This window comes from Mytilus edulis, chromosome 11 (genome assembly GCF_963676685.1).
Source record: "Mytilus edulis chromosome 11, xbMytEdul2.2, whole genome shotgun sequence".
NCBI lineage: Eukaryota > Metazoa > Mollusca > Bivalvia > Mytilida > Mytilidae > Mytilus > Mytilus edulis.
This window is the reverse complement of record NC_092354.1, coordinates 29,148,488-29,170,096: the sequence shown is the minus strand read 5'-3', so window position 1 is coordinate 29,170,096 and position 21,609 is coordinate 29,148,488. Positions and strand designations below refer to the sequence as shown.

Here is a 21,609-nt window from a genome sequence, read left to right as displayed (position 1 = left end):
TTTCACTGAATATAATTGTCCATATATTACACACTGTTCAATCAAGGTGTTATCTTCTTTAAATCCATAGTTCCATATACATAATCAACTGATATATAAAACTAATGTCACATATAAAATAAATGTCCGATACTAACACAGAAATGTTCCTCATTTTTGTTATAGTCCTATAATTCATTAGGTCAATCCTACCTCACATCCCGTAGCTGTTACACATAGTAACGCCCATCAAGGGCCAGCTGTTGAGCTGTCCTTAGATTGGACTTTACAAGTTTGTAGAATCTAGGAAGCGGACCTCTATGGACGGTCTAGGCGACTCCATCTCCACGATGTCTTTCAGAGTGATTAAAGGATCAATCAACGTGTCCTGGAAGAACAGGGTTGCAGCCCCATTACCTGGGAACCGCTCCTCTGCTAGAGTCCGCAAATTATCCAAAGAGTGGACTGGCACCATTCTTCTGATGTGTTCCCATACTAGGAACACAATACACCTATCCTCCGGATTCTGCTCGACTTTCTTGTGCGATACCTGAACCTCTGACATCTCTGCCTTAGAGGATATAGCTAGAGTCCGCAAATTGTCCAAAGAGTGGACTGGCACCATTCTTCTGATGTGTTCCCATACTAGGAACACAATACACCTATCCTCCGGATTCTGCTCGACTTTCTTGTGCGATACCTGAACCTCTGACATCTCTGCCTTAGAGGATATAGCTACCTCAAGGGCTTGTTCATGTGCTGCAACACCTCAAGGCTGAGGTTGTCCTCCCTCTGGTTATACCTCTCCGTTACTTGATTATAAATATTAAGATGCATATTTCCAATTTTTAATATACTAGAAGCCATCAGCCTTCCATTGCCCCCAACATCAAATCATTGATCCATCCCTGATTGCAACCAGGGGTATGTGATTGTAACACACATCTCAATTACATCCAATCATGATGTGCAAACAGTTGCATAAATTCATTGAACAAATCAAAAATATACAGGTATACATGGAGTATTTGAACAGAATACTTTGTATTGCCTTACAGAAAAATTACAACATAATTTTACAAAATGCAGTTTAAGATGTCAGCAATATTCTGGCGTTAGAATTGAAAATAATTTATGTTTTGCTTCTTCCAATAAATTGGATCTTGAAACTTTTTCCTTTCCTCTGAAAAAAATAATAATATAGTGAACTTGTACCCTTGACTTTCACACAATTCGGACAGTGTATTATGCCATTCCACATCCCAGAAACATAGGTGCATCCAGTATATATAACAAAACAAAATGATATATCCAGCAAAAGGTTTCTGACAGTGATTGTTGTACAAAAAAAACTTTCTCATCTCAAAATTGAATTTAAATTTGCTTCTGTTCGTGGTAGTATATTATAAAGAAAAAAAAATGCTTCTGTAGGAGGTGTCTGCTTGTAAAAACAAACCACTTCTATTGGTGGTGGTAGAACAGAAAAAAAACCACTTCTCTACCATTGCTAAACTTGAAAAATATCACTTCTATGGGGGGTACCTTGAAATTTCAGGTGCCTTCCTTGGGTTTGAGCTATGTTAAAATGGAACAGCCCTTAGTCACCTCAGATATGATATTGACACATTTTAATCAGAGTTACCTGTCACTCTAGCACGTCACGATATTTCCGACCTTTCGATAACATATTTCGTAGAGACGTGTTATTAACAATGTTGAGGTCACCGGTAATAACGTGGCCAGCAGGATTATATGTGAATCGGGAATTAGCACAAGTGCAATCAGGAGGTTCAGACTTGAAGTCGTCAATATCGAGGTCCTGCAAAACGTGTTTATAAATGAATATTTTAGTTACAATGGGTTTAGTAAAGGTATTCGAGATGATTGGTAGACTGGTCTAAATAAATAAGGAAATAAGGAGGTGTTTTCGACTGAACTAATTTATGATGAAGGATTCTCAGTGTGTAATTTTCAATTCTCAGTGAGAGTTTTTTTGTTTTTGTAGTCTCAGTACGTCTTACTGAATTTTCAGCGTGTAATTTATAATTCTCAGTGTGTGTTTTAAAGTTTTTAAATATCAGTGTGCAATGGTTCAAACATAGTTTTGACGAGAATGGCTTGCCATATATGCAGAGAGAGATAGGAATTTGTTTCTTTAAAATGTATGTCAAGGTCAAGAATACCATGCGTTGTAAATTAAATGTTTGATCTTTAATTACATCAACAATTAAAGAACGACATTTGAGATTTCATTTCATTAGAGGCACTGACCAACGAAGTTAAAGGAACTAAGCAAATGCTTAATGCAACAAATACTGAAAAAACAAGTTTCCAAATGGAATCCAGCTCATTCAAGGTATGAAGCAATCAATTTTTCCATTTGTCTTAAATATTTTAAAGTATTAAGTTTTTTTAAAACAATCCACCTAAGCATACTACCCCTAAAATTTACCTTTTTTTTCTTGTTTGAAATAGACTATTTTAATTAATTACACCTTATGTAATAATCCTGGATTTTGATCGGTTGATAGCCAGTGTATTTTTCACCAATATACTGTAAATAAATGAATTTCGCTTGTAACGTCACGATTATCAATGCGTTTTTGAAGATTAACGGACGTGATTGCGAACTTGATAAATCCCGCACAGCAAAACGGACGTGATTGCGAACTTGATACATCCCGCACAGCCAAACGGACTTCCCACTTCGGCAAGCGTTTTACTGCAGATCGGGAAAAGACAAAGTGACCATATTTCTATACCCCAGTCACCCTTGGGAAAAATAAAGAATTGGAAATAATGTCTAACATGATAACACTTTCATTTTATTGCTAAAAGTAAACAAAACAACATTCAAGTTTTGAATAGAATACATGAGTAGAATTTCACCTGTCAAACTGTTGATAAACATTTTCACTAAAACAGTGTAATTTCCTAGTAGGAATAATGTATACTTCCTACCTTCTTTATAATAATAAAGAATGAACGCAGCTACATTAAGGACGCAATTTTGTAAATTTGACGAAAAAAGGGGGGTGGAAACGGAATTGTCAGAATCGGCTTAGTGTCAAATATTTCATAGTCGTTCATGGACAATAACGAAAGGCCGTCTGAATTCTCATCACTGAACATAAAAATATGACCCCGTGACCCCAACACTGTCACGTGACATGCCATTTTCATATGTTAAAACTGTCGTCTGTATTTGGCTCGAGCACAACCTTTTACCCTTCACCATTCTCATCCAAATTTTAACAGTAGGTTAAGCAACTATCAGTGTCACTTAAAAGTGCTGGAGGTTAGAACAGTTTGTTAAAAATGTTTATTTAGAATGATTTTACGTCTTTGAAGGTCAAATTCCGTGATTTTGTCAACTTTGCTTACCGCGTATGACTCTCAGAAATAAAATTGGAGAAACCCCCAGCAAGATTCATGATCGTATTTAAATTCTTAAAATAATTTTCTTCAGTTGGTGGCATTTGTTTGAGATTAAAAGGTTGTGCTAGGCCAAAATATTGAAAATTAAACGAAAATTCTATTGTCGGCAATATTTTAAAGCGCAACAAAGATAGCGATTTCGAATCGGTACCGGGGAAAGCGAGGGTTGTTTCCGCGCTTAACGAGAGATGATATAATACGTTTTTTAGATATAAAAGCCGGTGTTTTTAACATTTATAAGAATATTTACACTTTGTGTGAGTGAAGAATAAAAGTACTCAAGATATATACGATGTCTCCGTTTTTATTTAAGGGATCTTACTTAAATCATTTCATATATTTTATATCTGCAGGACACTTAAATAATGGAAGATAAACTATAATTTTAAGATATTGATTTACTAAAAACGGCAAAGCTTTCAATCTACATGTATCTGCAATGATGTTAAATACAATTTTGTCAACATGTGACTTTTCATTTCAAAAGTACCTATAATCTTTAAACTTAACCAGATACATTTAAGTGTATACCATGTATACTCCAGTGGCGGATCCAGGGGGGGGGGGGGGGGGGTTCCGGGGGTGCGCACCCCCCCTTTATTTTTGCCGATCAATGCATTTGTATCGGGACATATGTTTTGCACCCCCCCTTTCGAAAATTCCTGCATCCGCCCCTGTACTCTGATATATCTGAAAAAAATTGCAAGCGTAATATTCCAACAGAAATTAAGGAAGAACTCTACATTTTGTAATGAACATAGACAAAAAATAGATTTTACTTTTACAAACTTATGAGTTTTCAGTCTGTGATAATACATCTAACAAATCTAACAATTTAATGCAATAACAAAATCTCCAAATTTCAGTCATAATATAACCCTTTTTTTGCAACCCCATTTATACCAGTAATCAGTGTCAGATATGCAAGAATAAATTTACAGAAATTCTATATGTTAAATTGTGACCGCAAAATCAACCATTGACATATTTGCAACATAAAAATACTAAACAAAATATAGAAATAAATATATCTTTAACATCTCTTTAATGTTATAGAATGCATTTTGCACCCATTAATTGTATATTTGATTATTTTAAAATTGCATGGTCAGATTGTTTTCCAAGAATTTAAACAATTAATTTATGAAATAATATTGTTACAAATTTATGCTATATTTAAAGCACAAATTTAACCATCTTTTAAATCATAATGTATCTTTGATATATTGGTGAGAGGGGGTAGGAGGGTCCTGATCCAGAAATCCTGGGCTTAAAAACACGAGATCCAGAAATCCGGGACATAAAAACACGAAATCCTGAAGTCCCGAAAGTCGAAATAAGAATTCCCCGATCCCGAAATCCCGAGCTTAAAAACACCCGATCCCGGACTCCCGATAAAGGTCCTATCCCCCCTCATTGGTATAGGGGATCAAAGCAATATGTTTTTTAAGTTTGGATATAAAAAAACTATCATGGTCCTATAATTTGGTTTAAATTAAAACGATATGAACTAACAGTTATCATTAACTGTTACATAGAAAAAAATAATGTACAAATATATTAAATTCAACATCTGTTACCCTTACTTTTAAAATGCAAACGAGTAACCTAGGGATTCTTGTGTTTTGTCATATTAAATAATTTTTTATTGTCAGCAATAAGAACAAATAATTTTCATTCCTCACACATATCTTCTACAGTTTAATTTTAATTTTGAATGTTACTGGTCTGTAGTACAATGTAAAATGTATGATGCTTTCTACGATTGAATACATTTATTACAGTGCTTACAATGAATTACCGTGGTTTCCAAGTGATATAAAATTAATGCGTTGTTCGGTCAGTTGTTGACTACTTTTCTCTATTTAAATTCCTCCATAAGTTTTTTTTTTAGCTTTTGATCATAAACAACCTTCTGTCCCAGTTTCGTACAAATCCAGGATAGTTTAAGAAAGTTATTAAAATTTTAAACTTTAACCACAGAGTAAATGTTATATAAAAAAGATGTGGTATGATTGCCAATGAGACAATTATCCACAAAAGACAAAAATGACACAAACATTAACAACTATAGGTCACCATACAGCCTTCAACAATGAGCAAAGCCCATACCGCATAGTCAGCTATAAAAGGCCCTGATAAGACAATGTAAATCAATTCAAACGAGAAAACTAACGGCCTTATTTATGTAAAAAAATGAACGAAAAACAAATATGTAACACATAAACAAACGACAACCACTGAATTACAGGCTCCTGACTTGGGACAGGCACATACATAAATAATGTGGCGGGGTTAAACATGTAAGCGGGTATGTTATGTTTACTAGAAGAAAAACTCCATTTATAAGTAAAATAGGGATAATCAAGTTTCTTTTTTACAAAACTTTAACCGCAGAGTGAATATTTGTGGAAGCTGCTGCCAACACAATGTAGAATCGTGATGTCTCCCTTCTATGACAAAAGTCGGAGACTCAACAAAAATGAGATGTGGTATGATTACCACACATGATCAGACACAAAATGAAGTGGCGATAAGCAATTATATGACTTCATACAGTCTTAAATAAGTTAGTGCTGATAATATAAGTAAAACAGTAAATTCCAGATAGTAAAACTTACAAGTACATGGTCAGTATGGACTTCTTTTACATCAACAATTGAAATAGGCAATGACCCAAGGAACTAATCATTTCAGTTTCATTTTTTCATGCCTCATCTTCTTTATTGCTGCCATGTTCTTAATGCTGAGATATTTTAACCTACCCAGCAACTGTAAAGTGCTACATTTTTAATGTAAATAGCACATGAACAGTTACCAGCCAGGTAATATGGCATAATGCCAAGAGTTATCCTGCCTGATCTTCTAGGAAGCTATATATAAATGTAAAAATAGCATGTGCATGTTGAATAAAAAAGTTTACATCAGCAAATATCATTGAATTACAAAACTAAATAACATAATGAATATAAACAAAAGTGGAAAAACTATATAATGCCTATGTACCAGACCATATGAGTAATTGGACCGTACGCGTAGGGTCTGGACTGTATGCATACTTTTTTTAAAAACTCATATGGTCGACCGTACGCAACTGTCCGACTAGTATTAAGAAGTTAGTCAAGTTTATTGGATACAAATGCATATAACAGATCAACATAACTTAACTCTCAAATTAATATAAAAAGTTCAATTGTAATTGAAATAAGAAGTTTATATTCAAACTATTTAAAAAAAAGTCACGCTTATTAAATCTGTTAATCTCTTATATTTAGCATGTCGATCAGTAATTCATTACTTGAATTATGGCCACTGAAATTGAAGTTATGGGAAGTAAATATAATGTGGGAGGGCAATTATTTTATAATATTTAGCAACTTTACAAAAAGTGCAAATGCTTAGGACCATGCATGAACTGCAACATGTTAATATAAAAAAAATATTACGTTACTTGTGGTAGCAAGTGTCACCTTGGGCGAGAGAACAAAAATAGCATTCAGATTTACAATTAATCAAATATCTAATTTCAATTGTTCGCTTGTTCACTTTATCCATCTAATGGTAATAATTTCAACTTTTATAACTAAAAATAAAGATTTTGATAAATCTTTATTTCAATTTAACCCAAATGCAGCGTAAAGCAACCAACAATCAATCAATCAATTTAACCCATATGATTCAAATACATGTATGGTCAGGTCCAAATACTCATGTGGTCTGGAACACCTATATGGTTTTATAGCTGACTATGAGGTATAGGCTTTGTTCATTGTTGAAGGCAGTAAAGTGACCTATAGCTGTTAATTTCTGTTACATTTGGTCTCTTGTGGAGTGTTGTCTCAATGACAATCATATCACATCTTCTTTTTTGTATATAATATCTTGCTTAAATAACTAGATCATTTTAGTAAGTTGGTAGTCATCCAGAACCGGCTTCAAATTTATTATATTCAAGATGTACAATGTACATGTACATACTGTTTATGTAGGTTTCATGTTCGTACAAATGTACGTACATGTACAAATGTACGAACATGTACAATTAATGTATTTAACTCAAAGCTGACATGTCAACATTGCTGGCTAACTTAGCATACATTTGAATTTTAATATTTATTTCTCACTTGCCTTCCTTTCTGGCATGCAATTTCTGGATATAGAAAATTGTACCCAGTTATAGTGAAAGGACTGAAGCTCTCATGGAGTCGTTCTAATAGTGACATCATGACATGACAATCAGAGATATGTCCATATTAAAAGTTATTTTAACATAGATGACGGGAAATGTTAATTAATGTAAATGTATATATACAGTGTAGCTGGCACATGACTTCTTTTCTGGCATATACATGTATGTGCCTATGTACACTATATTGATTTTTTTTATCCAGTATGAAATGAAACGCATTCAAAAATGATGATATGAAAAGCATATCCATGTCCATAGGGTATTATGTGATAATTATTACTCAAACTGACTATATATATATGTTCCGGACCATATGAGTATTTGGACCTTATGAGTATGGTCATGACTATATGGGTATTATTAGTTACATAGTGTGCTAGTGACCTAAATGTAATACGGAATATATGGGGTCAGTAAATTCCATATGGGGTGAGAGCGAGGCTCGACTCCCCATATTGAATTTACTGACCCCATACATGTATATACCGTATCACGTCACTAGCACACTATGTAACAAATTTATCTTACCGACTGTCTTAATGTGTGAAATTTAAACTACTAACAAAATGAGCAAGTCTTCAATACTGTTAGCATTAAGAAGCTTTTCTGGCAATCCTAAAAAAACAGATGCCAATAATAACAACTTGTTAGGTTTAAATGCGTTTCATGAATTTATTTCCATCTTAATCATCAATTTCGTAGCTGTTGAAACCTTTAAGATTTTTTCTTAGTACTGTTTTGTTATTATAAAGGGAAGCAACACCACTACTAACCGTGTATGAAATAAGCCCTGCCTCCCTTTTGCCTAATATAGAATATAAAGGGACAAAACACTACTACTAACCGTGTATGAAATAAGCCACGCCTCCCTACTAACCTGGTATCAAATATACACAGTCTCCACGAGGACGCTTTTAACCAATCATATTCCTAGAAATGTATAGGAGGTAAGATGAATACTCATATGGTCCAACTGTACGCATATGATCTGGGTAATTAACACGTTTTCTAAACTCTTCGTAAGGTATGTCAGACCCTTCTAGTTGTCATGTCATTAAAATGGTAATTTTATTATATTTTTATAAGAATTTTTTTTTAACTAAATGAAAAAAAGCAGTTTCACACATTGAAGTTTACTCACTACTTGTAAGAACAATAAGAAGATCTCAAAAATCAATTGCACTTATTGTAAAATGAAGTTTTGTTATGTTGCGTATATCGGTGGTTAACAGGGCGTCTGGTGATTTACCACGTTTATTGTGTAAAGTAGATGACATCACCGCCAAGGACCATAGTTTAAAGTTAATTTATAAATATTTTTTCTGTGAATATACTAGAAGTGTACTGCAGTCATGTTACGATATTGAAGATCTAGAGCCTCTTAAAGACACTGCAGACACATCGGTATGGCCTGAGACCTTGATATCACTGCACGCAGCTGCAAAGAATGCTAGTTTAATTGTCACTTACAAGCAAAACATGCAAAAGATGTTAATGAAAAGATTCGTGCACAACCAAGACGTGCAAATGCAAAAAAGCTAAGATATATATATAACGTGTGGAAGTAAATGCCATCCTAAACATACAAGCAAAAATACAGTTAGAGATGAAAACTTAGATCAGCTGACTGTGGTATCTATATTTAATGTATATGTATAGCCAATGATTTATAAAAATAATACATTTATAATGTAACAAAGTTTATTGTATTATTGAAATGTTTCTAATGCATATTTGAAAAAATACCTGTACTGAATGGTCCAAATACTCATATGGTCCGGTCCGTTCATAACCAAACGAGTATATACTCATACAATGTATGGTCCGACCATATAAGTTATATATATAAGCATGTATGGTCCAAATACTCATATGGCCCAGAACATATATAGAGTGTGTTTACGAATCTGTCTAGTATCAATATTCGAACCATGGTAACAGTGTTACATGTCAACAAGGCTGTCAGAGCACAAGTACAGTGTGTTCACAAATCAGTCATGGGAAAGTGTCACCTAATTACATGTATGTAAAAATAACATCTTTCATGTATCTCAAATATCAGTATTATTATTATTTGGAGTACTGTACAGCTTAACTAACCTTACAAGGTAATGTTTACAAGTAGTTGAAGATAAAGTCCATGTAAAATATTATTACACATAACTACGGTACATATGTGTAACATGTTAACAACGCTGATCAACAAGTGTTTACAAATCAGTTGAAGAAAAGTATCAAACAGACAATAGTGTAAATAACATGTACATGTATCTCAAATTATCATTATCGTTAGAAACTACTGACTCAATATACTGTACAGCTTTTAAACATATGCTAACTAAACTAATCATTAAGTCTATTCCAATCGGTCATAGGAAAGTGCCAAAGTAAAAATAACAAGTATTGAAAGCGTGACATCACAATTCTTAATGGCAAGAACAACCAAGAGACGAGGATAATATTGAGCTACGCCTATTAAACGATTACTTTTAGAATTTTGAGAGAAGCTTAAAGTTAATTGCTGCATAGCTATCACAAAATGAATGACTGAAAGGGCTTGACCACACAATCAGCAAGATGGTCTGCATAACTGCACTAATTCTGGTATAAATATATCACTTTCCTGGCTTGAAGACTATATAAACATGATAAGGGGGTATAATTTCACCATCTTGTAACAAATGTGCCCCCCCCACCCTTTTTTGTGTATATCTTCATTTGTAAAGGAAATGCATCAAACATTCATTAAAATCAACAAAAATGTGAAAACAATAGAATGGATCAGTGCAAATAACTTCTTTTAACCGAGAGAATGCATAAATTAGGCTAGTTATACCCCCGACACTGTCGGAGGCACAACATCACAAGTCGGAGGCCTGAGATTTACAGACTACTCCGTTTAAACGTACCGTTTCCATTTTTTGTGATGTTGTTGGGTTAATTCTTACTAAATATCTATCTAGATTAACACAAATTCCACATTTCTGTCCATATTTCCTATTTTTCGTCGCATTACAGGTGCTCGAGAAAAATATTAATACAAGCTTCTAAATGAAGCAGGTATTTTTTGATTGGCTAAATATTCGGAGAGGGCGGGGCTTAATACTCGACAGAAAATCGCCTAAATCATATAATTTATCCATGACTTTTTACAATTTTTCTATAATTACCCTGACTTGGACCATTCCGCATCCTAAGGCAACGATTGCTTCAACGCTGCTTCATCAAAAGATGGTGAACTGGACATTTTTTCTTCTCCATCATGGCGGCGTGTACAACGACGCATGAATATTTAATGAGATTGAACGGAGTTATCTGCCCTTGTCGAAAGTAGTGTGAAAACGGCCTTAAAGTAGCTGCGTAATTCCTACACATATATTGTAATCACTATATTCGTGTAGTATATGCATCACAGTGAATTATCTGTTTCTATTCACAATGATTTATCACTGTTTATTCTCCTAGCAATTTTGAAGTAAAAATAGCACATGATTTGTGATTAATATTTTGGAATCAATCCCATGTTAATGCCAAATTAGATTTGCATGGACCCCATTCTTTTGCATCTTCCTTCACTTTATATTTTTTTCCATCTTATCCATGTCCAGACAAGACGCGATAAACTATCAATAAAAATGTATGTTCTTCAAGATTCCAAATTATAAAACCGATATTTCGACTGAAGCTAAGGTATTGAAAAGGGTGAGTTTTATAAGTGTGTACATGAACATGAAACTAGGTTTACAGGGGAATTGGAAGTACGGTCACTCAAGTCTTTTCCAATTGTGCAAAGAATAAGAAATTAAGTATACCGCCATATAGAAATAAGATGACATAACAAGGACCGTTTCGTACACTGTCACTCATACCCCATCTTTCATCTGTAAAGTAAAGATCACATCCTCAAAAATTTTGCAAATGGAGTTAATAGATGTTTAGTGATATTTGTAAGAACAAACTCCATATTGAAATAGATGGCAGCACTACTTAACGACAAGGTCAGAGAAATACTAAGAACAAAGAAACTGCAGTTACATTACAAGTGTATATAATAATATATGTTGGTTTCTGTCATGACATCATACGAAAAGATGGAATTAACGGAGGATTTCCGTATTGTTCATACGAAAAGATGGAATTTTCCGAAGCATATATAAGGACACCAATTTGAGCGAGTTTAGCTCTGTAAAGCAAGTTTGTAGTACTCGTTTCCTTGATGTATACTGCCTTTTCATTTAAATTGTATAAGTGCTTTTGCGATGTTAACGTTTAAATAAAATTAACGGTACTAATTTTCTTGCACCAGATGCGCATTTCGACAATACATGTCTCTTCAGTGATGCTCGTGGCCAAAATATTTGAAATCCAAAGCTTATATAAAAGATGAAGAGCTATAATCCAAAAGGTCCAAAAAGTATAGCCAAATCCGTGAAAGAAATCTGAGCTTTGCACGAGGGAGATACATTCCTTAATTTATAATAATTTCTATCATTTTGTAACAGCAAATTTTAACTTGGTATAAAAAACCATCTAACGATTTTATCTTTTTAAATAATCATTGCATATTTGTAAGGTACCAGAAACATATCCTCGACACTGGCATCGTTTAATCTATTTTCTGTTGTTTTACATCCATTCTGAAATTTAAAAGTATCACATTTAGCACTTTGTATCATTAAATGTATCACATCTTCTACAGCTCGTTCAACACAAATTTGATGTAAAAGTAATAAAAAAGCAAGTTTTATTTTACCTTGCATTTTAAGATAAATTAGAAACCTAAAAAAAAAAAGCCGTCGCGTTCATTTCGATAATACAAATACTAAAGTAAAGACGCGATATTCTCATTTCAAATTAGGAAAATGTTACAAAAGACGCACTATTATAGTCATTTACATTCTCATTTACGCATTTCTCACTGACGCGTGAGAGTTGTTCAAGAAAATCAATATATTTCAAAAGTATTTCAAAACATTATTTTTACAGATTTTTTTAATAATTATTCACAGATACTTCTTGACGCCATAACGATAAGTTTAGGGCAGTCTTGTTTTTTTCTCAACTAAACCGTTTCTGTTGTCCGATTTCATGGGTTGAGAGAATCATATCGGACCAAAAGTAAAAAATACTTACATTTCGATAACCTCTTCCCTCCTTCTTTTGGCACGAATATTTGAATTTGTAACAAATATCCCAGAAGGAAATACTGACATTAACATTGTGTTTGGGATGTTTAAGTAATCATCCTATACTTCTATTATATTGCTGAAATTCAAAAACAAGACCTATATTAATTTATATGAAATAGTAAGTGCAAAACATTGCCTTTTATATCTCTTTTTTCACACTATTACATTTATTTTACTCCCATCGAGCTATATCACGTTTATCTTAAAATCTAAAATAAAAAACATTATAGTTTCATAAACTTTGATACTAAGTTGTATGGTCATTGCGGACGGCTTTTTCATGAGACTTGGAAATTCCATTGTGTATTAAGATAAAGATTGAAAGTAAATATTTAATATTATTGGTGGTCTTCATCTTCAAGGAGTGCCCAAGCTTTTAATGTTTCTCTTACTAAAATGTGGTTACCTTGAAGAAAACATTTAGGACAAATACTTTTGACATGTGTTGTACAAATGTCAATGATATGTAGAAGTTCAAAACTTTCCATCAATAGAAATACACAAAATATTGAATGCAAAATTTGAAACAGTAGGTATTTCTCACTATATTTTAAATGAATTTTTCAATTTTACGGATATATTTTCTCTAGTGTTTCCGAAAAATTGTTTAAAAAAAAACTTTCGCTTAACTCGCATTCATTAAATTACACACTAATATTTTATGCATGGCAATGCGAAAGATATTGTTAATACCATGAAAATTAGCACTAAATGAAGTTTTAGGAGAAATTCAGTTTGGAAACTTGAAATATTCCAATAAAAAAAAATGATTAATTTATTAAATTGTAAGCACAATTGTTTTGTACTAGATGCAAGCTTTAAAAACTCAAATTATCAAAGAAATTTAGCTACAAATGAAATTAAAACCAATCAAACGATCAAGCAATTCAAAAATTCTTAAAAGGGTCGGCACAAGTGTCGTGCGATACGTTAAGCTCTTAAATTGGGCTTTGCTGGTTTTTTTTTCTATGTACAAAAACAAAATATTTCTTCACGATAGCAATAAAATAAAATGACGTGCCGCCAGAGAAAACGTACCTTTCAAACGAAACCGTCTCTACGATCCCGTTTATTATTCCTGTATCTTCAACCCTGTCTTCCAATAACTGTAATACAAATTAATATCTGCTTTACTAAATACTAAATCATATTTTAAAAAAAGATCCAATTCCTTTGATCAAGCGTTTGAATACATCCATCATATATTTACAAGTCTAAATTGAAAACTACGTTCAAACCTATGATTGCGTTGGATAAAAACCGCAATTTTTATACGCGTGCATGTAAAATAAATTTCGTTGTAGAAGGGTCTAAATACAGCACTTTTCCAAAAAGACAAAAAAAGTAAAAAAAGTATATTTAAACAAACGCATTTGAGTAACAGGTCAAACAACTGATGTTCTTTAACCCTGCTGACTGTCATTGGCGATTGCCAAATAATATTGATCATAAGATGTAACAAAATGGATCTTAATATAAATTCAATACTAAACAGAAAACAATGAACTGGTGGCCAAGATATTATGCCACAAACATAAAGTGTCAATATACTTTGTGTACACCAGATCCGGATTTCGACAATAAATGTCTCATCATTCAATTGTAAAAGGTTATTATAGTATCAGAGAAATTTACATGTATATACTTTTTATAGATTCTTGATTTTGAAAAAAAATGTATACCAGTAACATTGAAACTAAAAGGGTCGTTATCACTTTATAACACAGCGAACATTTGAAAGATTGGGATTTGATTTTGTAACTACTAGCAAAAATTGTCATATATACACTCAAAACACAGGGAAATTATCGAGAGAATAAAAATAGCATTATTGATACGAAAAATCAAAGCTGTGGTTAAAATGTTATTTTGCACAGAAGGCGTTTAAAACAAGAGATATGTTGCGTAGAAGAATACTATTGTAAAACTGATAGAATATAAAGTTGACCCTAAAAATCTCATTTCTCTGGATTGAACAATATATGTACATGTTGGTTACTATGTTATTCGTATTATAACATATTTGGCTAACATATGACTAAAATATGTTATTATCTGTGGATATTACTCTGAAATAGTCGGTTTATATTGAGACTTAAGTAAAGACATATCGACTTTTAATACATGCACTTGTAATGCCGACTTTCTCCAAAGAAATTCTGACCCCGTTGGAAATTGCTGCCGCTTGGTCTATTGTATACACTGGGGGGTTAAAAAATAGTTCTCTCAAACCCACCTCAGTTTTGTTGAGGGGACTACTTGTTTTCATTATCTGAAATAAGGAATTCGTGATGCAGTTTGTTATTATTTCATGGATATTGAAACTAATGTTGTACTAGTTTATTAAACAAATAAGTACAAACAATGTAAAAGAGATGTGTAATTTAGATAAATTCATATTTGGATCTTTTAATTTGAATACAGAAATGCTAAAATAATGTATATGTATTACTACAACACCTTCTGCTATGCTGTCACATAGTTTGTGTTATGTTCGTAATTATGTATTTTATGTATTATTGATATTTATGCAATTCAAATGTATACCTATAGTTTACATATAGACTTTGATAATTTATATTACTAGTATCGTCTGCCTATTTTGCTTCAAAATCTGTAAGACTTCAAAAAATATTTCTTTGATTGCATATAAGGGTAGACCTTACTTTTTATAAAATGAATATATATATATATATATATATATAAGGTTGATTGTTTAGACACTTTATATATATATATATACTTACATATTAACAGATAATATCAAAGACGAAAATTAAAAGGTAATTGCAAGTTGTTAATGAAATTTGCAAAACTTCATAACAGAATATTTGTCCCCTTTATGCAAAGAATAGGTTGTTTCTTTCGTAAACCGAATATTTAATGTCCCCTTTATGCAAAGAATACTAGGTTTTGTTTCTTTCGAAATTTTTCAACTTTTACTTGAACACTAGATTCCCGTCATGCCCTACTTTCTTTATACAACTTACAACTGTGTCCGGCCTAATCATATAGCCGTATGTAGTGTCATAATGTATTTTGATAAACTTGATCTGCTCGTCTCTGTTTAACTGCTGGACCTTTTTTTCTTTAAAAGTTGCTATATGACATATTTTGTTGTCAACTATTGCCCATACTGTATATTTAAGGGTTGAAGGGATTTCCCATCAGGGGAGAATTTACTTCTGACTGGAAAAGACACCACGTCTTCCAAGATATAGGCTTTGACACTCTGAAATAAAATAAAGTTTTCCTAAAACTTTTAAAAATAGAATGGGACTCGGTCAAACAAGACACAATTAAATGTTAAAAAGATGGGGGGTGGTGACTTTCCTTCCTCCCTTTCATTGTGGCGCTTCAAATCCTTCTCAGAGAAAAACATTTTATTACATTGAAATTCTCTTTTTCTATTTGATATTTTGATACATTTGGAAATATCGCTAGTAACTCAGACTTTGGAAATTGATTAACTATCAACGATAACACATGGCATCTGCTGCAGTTATCTTTTACAGTTTTACATGTTTACCTCTTCTTGGTTGTTATCTCTTTGTTTGACTAACATTCTGTAGCTTTAGACCTTGATTCGGAGCAATAGCATTCACCAATGCATCTGTTGTATCCAGTGCTTTTTTATTATTTAAGAAAAATAATGTAATGGAAAAATGTAAAATTATCAATACAGTTGTCAAATAGAGGTTACATTGTACATTATAAAATTACCTAGGATATTGCCTAAGTTGACTCTATCGAGACCTTAGTTGGCAAAGGAAAGATCTTTTCTCTTTTTCATCTTTTCCAATGCGGACTGGCTTGAAAAGTCTGTGACTTGCAATATTCGAAATTATAGCTTCAAGTTTGTATTGGTTTGAATGAGGGTTTGTAACAGTGGATTCCAAACATAAATTGAACAGATAATGAAGTTTTGAAAGAGGTAATGAATAAAGTTTCGTGCAAATGTGATGAATACCTAACGGCTTTTGAATAAATAGCAGCAAGTCAATTAATAGATACATCATGCAGAGAAGGTAATGTATAATGACGATGACCATGACTGCGTCTACGTCGAGGAGTCGAGTTGAAAATATTCATCACATTCACCGAGTTACACGAAAGACTAGATAGAATACCTATACCATCAATTTTGTTATTGCAACCATAAGGTGTCGCAGCTCCCAATTGTCTTGTCCAGTAGTCATCCTTTTGTCTACGGAGAGTCGTTGAAAGATCAGATTATTAGAGCTATGGTATATCTTTTCGATAATGCGAACTGTCATAGAAACGATTGAAATGCCGGTATAGAATGTCGTTAGCATTGAGGTTAATGTCTGATCTATGACCGCACATACGTTTGTTCAGCCTTCCTTTCGTTTCACTGACGTATACCAATCCGCAAAGGTTGCACTCTAGTCCGTAGACGACATTTATTGATTTACAATTCAGATCATCGTAACTTCTGGTAAAATATGACTTCTTGGTCAAATTGCTAGTGAATTCAGCATCTGTAATTAAAATTGCACAAGTTGTGCAACTTTTGGTCTCGCATTTCGAAATGAGACAGTGTTGTACTGTGTCATAAAAAAAACAACATGTCTTTATGGAGAACTGAACATGGCTGTATATGTGTAATATTGCTATTGTCACTAGGACGATGATCTGAATGGGTCATATTTGAGATATTTGCCATGTCTGGTGATGAGGGGACGTATTATAACTTACTAATCATCTTTTCTTGTGAAAACTTTTTTTGAACGACAATGGGGATTCCCGCACCACTTGCACTACTCCCTTCTCGCAGATTTTTTACCATTTCCGTAGCCTCATTTATCGGTTCCATGAGTAATATTTTTAACCCCGCTGAAAAACGCTCATGTTTGTCAAGCCCCCAGAAAGAAAGCTCGTATCGTTAGCTGAAGAAGTCACAACATAGCCACACGAGTACTTTGTTTAACTTCCGGTTGGTTGTATAATACCCAATGGTTTAAATATGAATAACATATCAAGTAAAACCAATAGCCGTACACTCTCCCATCCTTAAGACCTAAAATTAGTTTCAAAAGGAAAAAGTATGAAAGTAAACTTAAGTAAGAAGACCATATGTTTAAATTATATCACTGAACATTAATTTTTTTTCAAAATATTATTTTCGAATTAAAAGATATAATAACACAAACATTAATGTCACAAGTTTTGCGGCGTTCAACTTGCACTTCTGTCTTTTCTTACGTTTTTTTCCAGTTTGGATTTTTTCTTCTAAGGGTGTCTAATCTTATCTTCGAAACATGCCCCCTCTCGGTGGATCACTAACCTTGTCGTAGTCGGGGGCTTGCGTATGTAATTGACCCCAAGAGCTATGCCAGTTGGTGCTTCGTCAGTAAAAAATCTTTTCCATTATAAACTTTGACCGCCGTATCTGCCAAATCGCCATCCTTTACTACATCTGAAATTATCAAGTTTTGCATAGAATAAATAATTAACGAGTGAACGTTTGTTTTGGCGATTGCTTAAAAATTCTTTCCAATTGGTTGGTATAGGAGATTCATCAGAGATGAAAACAAATGAAGATATATTAATTATTTTGTAGTCTTTTCTACTTCTTTCAATATCTTTTGGACATGAACCATGAGAAGGATGGTCAAATACAACATGGACTTCATCTGCTGCATAGTGACGCTGAAAATTTATAACCCATCTTTTAAATAAAAAATCTGAATATGATTCAAAATTTTGGTGATGACCTAATGGTTGGGAATTAATCATGAACATTCCTTCTAAAATGATACATTTGGAATCTAAGTTTGGAAGAGAAATGAATTGCCTAAGTTCTGTTACAGGTTTGTTTGTTTCTTTTGAAAAAAAAACCAGTTGTTTTCTTAAACAAGTGATGATTGTATTATTATCTTTAATTTCTTTTTTCTGTTGACCTAAAGTTAGTTTTGGTGTTGAAAATGTTTTCAAATTTCTCTTCTTTCTTGAAACTGTATTTGTATTTTGATTTAGAATAATGCAATTGGTGTAATTTTCAAAATCATCTTCTCCGTAATGTCTGTTATTCAATAAGTCTGAAGCTGCACCTCTTTAAGCAACTTGATGTATTTTGATTAGCAATTTTAGTTTTCAATTGTACACTATTGTACTGCAAATGTTTTATGATTTTTTGCTCATTGGAAACTGATGAGGTGTCTGATTTCATTTTAATTAGTTATGGTCTAGATTTAGGGAATCTAAATTCAGCCTGCATTAAGTTATTATAACTTTCATATTTTCTGGCATTTCTCAATCCTTTCATGTAGTGAACCAATCTTTTCACACAATTTTACAAAACTTTGATTTTAACATTATCTGGTTTTTTCATTGCCATTTCACACAACACTGAATATAACTTTTTTCCATTCTCATTAACTTTTTCATACGACTCTTTTACGATACTGTTAGTAACCATGACAGTTTAAAATCTGATTGGATGTGTAAATATTACCAAATTTGCTGTTTCATTTTAAACATTTTGTTTTAAAATAACCCTCCTGAAAGTTCATATAAAATACTATAACAGCACAACATATAACATGTACATGTATAAAGCAAAATCAGTAACATGCAAACAATTACAAAGGCATGGCAAGCCATAACAAGCTGACTTAGAAAGAATAACTACATGTATATAAAGAATTATACTAAGCATGTGAATTTTATAGCAAGATTTAAACAAAAAAAGATACAAAAAAAGCAATAATTATTGACCAATGAAATGCTAAAATACTGCCTATGATAACAGGTGTACATATCTTTATACAATCTTTGCTTATGTTTACTGGTTATTCAACAGCAGATTCTAATAAAAAAAAAAGTTGTCAATCTGAAATTGAAAGTTTTGAAATGGTTTGATCAATTATGACAGATGAATGAAATACTCAAAGGATAATTGAATAATATTAATCCCTCATAGATAATAACTATAAAAGAAAAAGAAATCTTTTAAATTATTCCCCCATTTTAGTCTTCAGTCTAAGAAATAATTAAAAAAGAAAAAACTTTTAACAATAACCTATAAACAACACATATTTTGAAAACACAGTATAAAATTACTACCAAATGATAAGTGTCATTAATCCATATTTCAATATATGTTTTCTTTTATTTGAATTTCCTAAAAAAAAAATGTAAATGGATATTTTTTTAGGGGAGATAACTATGGGATACTAATGTTGTGTGTTTCAATACGGTAAGCCCTAGTAGAACCCTCAGATACATGATTGATTGTTGGTTGCTTAACGTCCAGTGGCAAATATTTCATGCATATTCAGGACGAGAACAAGTTCACAATAAATACAATAGGTAGGTTGTTGTAATAGAGGCCATCTAGGATGATGGTCGGGGAAATTTGGACTGCCACTGGAAAATGAGGGTATATTGGATAGGGACAGAAATTTTGCCTTGCAACAGGCCACCTACGGACCCCTCAAAGAGTTGTTGCAAGGGTTCTTAACGTGCAAAGAGCGTGGCACTCTCTTTACACGAGGCATCGGATTTAACGTCCCCTTCTGACGGACGTGACTGCGAACTTGATACATCCCGCACAGCCAAACGGACGCCCCACTTCGGCAAGCGTTGTACTGCCGGTCGGGAGAAGACCAAGTGACCATATTTCTATACCCCAGTCAGCCTTGGGGTCCCCCTCAGATACATTAAACTTGTAAAGCCTGACTTAATTTTGTCCAGTTATATTAATATTTGCAAATAATCAGCTTCCCAGTTAGGGTAAAACCAATCAATCTGAAAAAATCCCCTTTTCAATTATTTATTAAGCTTTGATTGAGAAAGCTATGGTTGAGAATGAATGGGAACTACAAAAGTTGACGCATAGTCAGAAAATGGAAGAGTTAAGTAAACAAGCTGAGTTCCCACAATTAGTAAGTACAGGGGGGTCACATGATACAGTTCGTGGACCTAAAATTCCAGCTTTTGAAGAAGGTAAGGATGAGATAGATAGTTATCTTAGGAGATTTGAGAGTTATGCTACTGCTCAAAAGTGGAAACCTGTTATTTGGGCCACTCATCTTAGTGCGTTATTGAAGGGCAAGGCTCTTGATGTATATGCACTTATGCCAGCCGATAAAGCCCTTGATTATCCAGCTTTGAAAGATGCTCTACTAAAAAGGTATGATATGACTGAACAAGGATTTAAACGTAGATTTAGAAGTTGCAGACTTTTATACAGTTTTCTGTTAGGTTAGATAGCTATTTTAAGCGTTGGATTGATATGGCACATACAGAAAATACTTATATAAGTTTGTATGACTTGATTATACGGGATCAGTTTCTACATATATGTTCGAAGGACTTGTCTTTGTTTTTGAAAGAGAGAATACCAGATTCTTTAGAGAAAATGGTAGCTTTAGCTGATCAGTATCGTGAGGCAAGACCTACTAGTGCTTCCAATCATATAGATAAAGGTAATCAGTCGAACACATCTTCAGTAGGAAACCAAAGTGGTCCGGAATCAGGTGATTATAGTACAAAGAAAGAACAGAGAAGTATAAAACCAGCAGAACGTACTTCATTTGCCTGTTAGGGATATGAAGTGCTTTAGGTGTGGTAAGAATGGACATATTGCACAGAATTGTAGCAGTTAAAGGTATAGCTAATGTGGGTGCAGATTATCTCAGTAGGGTTTAGAATGTAAATATTACAGTGTTTTGTTTTAAAATGAATAGTAAGTAGTGAAGATTTGATAGTTTTAGTTTTATTTTGTTGAAGTCTAAATATCACAGGACTAGATTTGAAATGGTAACAAACCGTGATGTGGGCAGGACA

At 33.1% G+C, this 21,609-nt stretch overlaps 1 pseudogene; it reads left to right on the top strand.

Moving 5' to 3' along the window:
- The first annotated feature begins 18,553 nt into the window (after positions 1 to 18,553).
- LOC139494145 (uncharacterized) lies at positions 18,554 to 21,367 on the top strand (annotated as a pseudogene).
- The last annotated feature ends 242 nt before the right edge of the window (positions 21,368 to 21,609 follow it).